This window comes from Heterocephalus glaber, unplaced genomic scaffold, assembly GCF_053883595.1.
Source record: "Heterocephalus glaber isolate CG9 unplaced genomic scaffold, H.glaber_assembly_v1.0 deba00001531, whole genome shotgun sequence".
In the NCBI taxonomy this organism is placed as follows: Eukaryota; Metazoa; Chordata; class Mammalia; order Rodentia; family Bathyergidae; genus Heterocephalus; species Heterocephalus glaber.
The window spans coordinates 24,508,453-24,515,012 of NW_028258329.1; positions in this window are offsets into that span (position 1 = coordinate 24,508,453).

Genomic DNA, 6,560 nt, shown 5'->3' on the forward strand with positions numbered 1-6,560 from the left:
ACTGGTTGGAGCCAAGACCTGAAGGCCTGGAGACCCTCTTGCCTCCCTGGCCACTCCTTCCAGTCTGCCGTATAACCTCTCTTGTTTACTCACCCTTCCTTCAACACTGGATCTCTTTCACCTGTGTCATCTGCCCTCTTCTCCTCTCGGTCTGTATATTCTCTTTAGGGAGCTTCTTCCACTTCCTTAGCTCCACGGATCATCTACATAGAGATGAGTTGGTCCAAGTCTATACTCAGACCCAAACATTCTTCTTATTCCTAAAGTCGTCTATCCGGGTAGCCAGGTGACATATCTCTCTGGGACCTCTAGCTAAACACAGCAATTCACACCTGTAAATTCACACCTGGGCTCATTTCAAACACTTGTCAGATTTACTTGTTTTATTTTGGGATGGGTAACCTATAGTCCACTGACTATAAGCTCACTGACTGTAAGCTAAAAATGATCTTTACTATCCTTAAAAGGTTGTGATATGGGCCAGGGCTTTAGCTCAGTGGTGCCTTTGCCTGCCTCACAAGCATAAGGTCCTGAGTTCCATCCCCAGTACCAAAAAAAAAAAAAAAAAAAGGTTGTGACAATAAATAAAGGAAGATAGTGCTTGCTTCAGCAGCACATATACTAAAATAAATAAAGGAAGATGAAGAATCAGTGTGTGGCTTGTAAACTTAAATGGCTTACTCACTGCGTCTTCAAAGGAAAGAAATTATTTTCGGTAGTTCTGGGACCTCAGGGCCTGGCCCATGCCAGGCAAGTGCTCTCAGCCCTAGGATGACATCCAATACACGTTGGAACCACTCAGAAATTAAAATTAAAACATCTCTGAACTCGAAAAAGATGTGTCTCTGCTATGGCTTCATTAATTGTAAGAAATAGAATACCAGAAACTGTCTCCCTCAACCATCCTAGTACACAGTATTTCTCTCTGAAAATTATATATACTGGAAAAATTCTTACATATAATACTTAAATAGAAAAAACCAATATGCTATCTTCTCAATGATCCTCAAACATTTTTTTTGGTACCAGGGATCGAACTCGGGTCTTTGCACTTGCGCAGCAGGCGGCGAAACCACTGAGCTAAATCCCCGGCCCCTCAAAAAAAATTTTGACTCTCACAACCCCTCCATTAGTACATTCCTAACTCAGAAAGAGAAAGAGAGACAGAGACAGAGAGAGAGAGAGAAATGCTAATGTCTCTCATGCATGAAGTATTTATCACAAGAACTGTTTTACTGAAAGCAACTGCTCTGGACCCCTTTCCCATCCTCAGCACCACATTCTCAATCCCTGCTCCCACCTCTGGCTCCTCACCCTGCACCCCACTCCCATCTCCAGCAGCTCACCTCAGGGCGTGATCCAGTTTCTTACTTTACTAAAACAAAACCGATGAGAACAAGCTCTCTTCACTTCTTTTAGATCCACTTCTGTATTTCTCCAAACATTTCTCTATACAGTTATCCTTGCTTTTGTATTCACCACCTCAGAAGAGAGAGCATCTCTCCTCTTTTCACACTTAGCTTCAAGCTGGGCCTTCACTATCCCAACCCAGATGTTCTAGACTTTGCTCCTTCAAATCTTCCCTTTCTTGATTCCTCCATCTCACTCCCTCCCCTGAACCCTTCCTTTCAGTCTTTCCTTCTCCTAGCACCTAAAAGTCTTCTAATGAGCCAACAGCCCTTCCCTCTCTCTTCCGTTCAGTGACAAGATTCTTGGCCTATTTCTTTCTTACAAGATTCCATAACTCTCTCAAAATGACCAACAACATTTTCATTATCAAAATCAATGGCCTCCCTTGATTTTTAAGCTTTTCGACCTTCCTGCATCATTTGATCAGATTCTTGTACTTTTCTCTCTAATCTACTGTCATACCAACTCTCCTGGTTTTCTTTTTCTAAATATTCACATATTACACACTTAATCTGATTTTTCCATTCATCTATTAAAGCTTAAATGTTTTCCCAAAGTATATTTACCTTTTCTCTCCATATTGGTAACCCTTGACAATCTCATCCAATCTTAAAACTTCACTGCCACTTTTACAAAGATAATTTCCAAATCTATAATCTTCATTCCTGAATGACCTTTCTCCTCCTTTCTCTTCCCTTTCTTTCTTTTTCTACCTTGCCATCTATCTAGGCTTCGCAATCTCTCTCCATCGACTCTCACGTCTGTCCTCTCCTCTCCATCCCTACTGTTACAACCCTCCTTTATACCACTGCACCCTGGATTCTAGTACTGGGTTTCCAACCATGCTGTCTCTCTCCTTTCTCAGTCAATTTCCAATCCACTTATGCACTGTTGCCTAATTCATTGTGAACCCCACTTCTGATCAAGTTGCTCTCCCATTTAAAAATTATTTTATGTATTAAATGCCACTGAACTTAAAGTGATTTATGTGATTTTTAAAAGGGAAGAACCAATTAGTGCCTTCCTACAGAACGAGGTTCAATGCCCTGCTCCCAGCCATGAATTAGGCTCTCTAGGACTGGTTCAAACAATCTCTCAACCTGCTTCCTGCTTCCTACTTCCTCCCCCTTCAGAAACTTTCCTCCAGCCTGTCTGTTCTCATGAGGGACACTGCTGACTTCCATCTTGCAGTTCTGCCAGCCCCTAATACTTGTTGGCACCGGCTCCACACATCCAAAGCTTAGTGCTCTGTCTCAGTTCAAACCCCACCTTTTCCTGAAAGTCTTTGATCATTTCTCACTTCCACCCTGAAGTATGAATTCCCTCTTCTGAGCTTCGGAAACACTGCCATGGTCAGTCATCACTTAACAATACTCATCCAGTGTCCTCCCTGTGATAGACCCCAGAGTGCTGAAGCTTGGATTTGGGAAAATGGTTTCCAAGCCATGTTGGTTCTGACTAAGGAATGTGTCTGTGGGCATCATTACACAGTTGGTAAAATCTACACGGGACTCCTCATGCATCATCACCATACCACACGTGCAGACTCGTTCTCACACCAGGACACCAGCCAACCGACACACGGTGGAAACCAAGACGGTAAGTTGCATTAGATACATTCATCCACATCCCCATTCGTGTCAGCAGCTGCCTAATCAAAGGCCTAGCTCACAAATGGTTTCACTGAGACAGCAACATTGGAGTTCTCTCTCAAGCTACAGAAAACAGGGGCTATAAATGGAGAAGGAAAAACCTTCCAGTGCTTAGATTTTTAAAAGTCTACAATTCTAGCTATTTTACTCTACAGCAAGATGGCAGTGAATAGGTATCAATGCCCAGGAACATACCGTCTGTTCCACATAGAGAGCAACATCATGTCCGTCCAAGAGAGGCAGCCAGGACGCAGGGCAGGAGCCCGCGAGGCGGTCTGGGCTCCCGGGACCTCCTTCCGCAAGGGTCCTCCTCAGCCTCGGGCTCCCCAGGCGCGGGATGGGCTCCGGACGCGCCTCTTCGCGCTTCTTCCTCTTGTGCTGGGCCATTTTCTCCCAGTCTCTATTAAGAGGCCGTGGGTCACTCCAGGGCGCAGCCTCAGGACTAGCTCGCTGGCCTTAGGGGTACTGTTAAGGGCCACCGTTAGAGGGGAGGGGCATTCCAGTGGCCAAGCGCGACCCCTCCCACGCGCATGCTCCCAGCGCGCCCCCTCCCACAGGTATGCTCCCTGCGCTCTTGCTCCCAATGCCCTTGTTCTCAATTTCGTCAAATTGAAGTATGAATGCCCCGAAGAAATGTACTGATGTCATTATCTCAGCCTGGTGTCAGCTCTGGAATCCTTATGGCTGAGGGATGGTCCCATCTCCAGGAAAGGACTGTCTCTGTCTGTGGTGGTCCAGGTTATGTGGGGCTGTTTTTCAAACATTAAGAGCAGAAGATAATATTGAAGATATCACCCGTTTGAATGTTCATGCATAAGAAAAAAATTATGGCAGAAGATGAACAAGCATTTCTTATGAATTTACAGTCCTTTTTAGCAAAGAAGCCACCAACTGCGCTTGGAAGGCCTGTAGTGGCCTCACCACAGGTCCAAAGAGGCTCTGCTAAGACACCAAATAGGTCTGTGTTATCCAATGTGGCGTGCCACTCATCCTTGAGCTACAAGTGAAGGCATCCCGTTACTTTTTTCAATAGTTTAATAAAACAGACACACAAACTAGCTTCCAGGAGGCCCAGGTGTTGGTAGTGGTGGTAGTACAGTTAGAAACAGGGAAGTGGATGGAGCCATTCCCTTTCCTTCATTTAACTATAAACACAATACCACCCTACTGATTTCCACATTTAAACTTAGGAGGTTGTGATGCCCAAGGTGACAGATCATTGACACCAGTGAGAGACAGAATGGCAGGCACCTGGAGTCACATAGCTACTTACCACTTAGTATGAGGTATATGCTTGGCAATTCTTTCCTTGTCCTGCACAAGAACCTGGACTAGTTTTGGCCTGTTCAACTGTAACAGTACCTCTCGGGGTGGGCCTGGAGGTGGAAGCAGCAGTTTCCCACCATCACCATCGATCAGTCATGCCAGAAGCCTGGCTTACCAGGCATTTGTGTGGAAAGAGAATTACATGGAAAACAGTTCAAGATTTTCCTGCAGCACCTACCTTTCTCTCCATGGAAGGAGGAGCTTTCAAGGTACCAAATAAAAGCATTTATTCAGTTTCATGAATAGTGTAAATTTCCCTCCACCTTTTTGTTCAAAAGTGGAGTTAAGGAGCTAGAGTTTTTTCAGACCAACTACACTTTATGTCTTTGTGTATATGTTTGTGTGTGCAGCTGCCTATTTTTGTAAAAGGAGCTGTATAGGAGAAAACTCATTTCACATTATACAGGAGTACTATTTGCATTCCATTTTGCATAAGAAAGTACAGCTTTGGATGTTAGAAATCTCAAAATTTACAGAACTGAAATACAACCAAGTGATCATATTCTAAAGACTATTCAAAACATAAAAACATCTAAGGAAGGGCAGAAAATATGTGATTTGGGTATTATGATGATATGAAAGTTGAAGCTTACGTTAGGTATGGCTATTAAAATTATGAAAAAATTATCTTAGGTCTATCAAAAGGAACATAATCAATTGTTGGATTTTGCACACCAACATAAATGTGGCACCACACCATAGAATATGCTAAGAACACTATCAGAGTTTGATGCACTGGTCACTTTCACTCAGAGTGCTATGGTTTTTAGTCTGGATGTACCCCCAGTGCACCCCAGCCCACCCGCTAAGACTTGAAAGCTGGCCTCCCCCCTTGCAAGTGGGCCAATCTGGCCCCCGCATCACAGTGTACCCCCTCCAGCCACCAACCTTTCCTGGCTTCCCTCTAGCTTTGCAATTAAAGCTTTTCTTGCCGTAAATTTGTGCTTTAGTTTTAATTCTGTTTTTTAAAAAATGAAAGGAAAGACCCACTTGACCCTGAGACGCTGTGACACATACCTGTACTCTGAGAAGAAGCTGAGAAGTCTTCCCCTGGCTCTACATATTCTCGGAAGTCTCTAATCCACTCTGCTCCATTTCTTTCACCAGGAGGAATTTTTTAATTTGTCAGGTTTTTGTTTGTTTGTTTGTTTGTGCTAAGGATTGAACCCTGTATTTTTTAATTTGTAGATTTTTTTAAAAAATAGTAATTATTTACATTTTCACAAAGAAAAATTAACGTTTGGAAGTTCTCCCCTGCAGGAGGAGGGGGTGATCAGAAGGAAGAGAGCTGGCTCCTACATAGGCAGTGAGTAAGGTATGGACAGCTGAGCAATCTGGGCTGCAATTTTTTTTCCACACAGCATTTAATGATAAAATTTCCATTTTTCTTCTCTTCACTTTTGTTTTGTGTGTTCCATTTTGTTTTCTTTGCTTGTTTGCTTTTTGGGTGTTGTTGTTGTTGTTGTTGTTGTTGTATTCTGGGGTTTTTTAAAGAAAAGGGAAGGAAAGAGAAATAAAACCAGAAGGGGAAAATGCCCCCCAAAACATTTCCTACACTATTTAAGAACCATAATGTTACACCCAGCGAGAGAGAACCAACCAGAGGCCAATATTAAATCCACACAGGAGTCTATTACCGGCCGGGACCCAAGCCGAACATCGGCCTGGAGCCTCGACTGGGGGTTGACAAACACGTTTTATATACCTTTGAGGCCAACAGTTTCTAGGCCCCCCTATGGGATAGAACTAGCAAAGCAAGCAAAGGGTACAGAAGCGGAATGTCCTGCTGTTAGAACATTTGTAAAACAATAGTTGATTAATTGTTATTTCTAAAGGGACCTTCTAGGGGGAGGAGGTTTCTAAGCTTCCTCCTTCTGAGTTCATCTAAAGGGCAGGCAGGTGGGTCAAGCAGCAATATGGAGTCTGTCTTGCTAACTAGGGTCCTTCACATAGTTATTGTCAAGACATATGAATTCTGGGTGAATTATTTTTTCCGGTTTTCAACACCAATAGAGAATTTTGCAAAAGCTACGGCCATCAGAACACTCATCTTCCCCTTTTACTTTCACTTGTCACTTCTTACTAATGAGGGCATAAAAGGGTATATTCTGCTCTTGCAAGCACTAAGTGCTAACAGTGAGAGCTCTTCTGATACTAGTATGGTGATAAGAC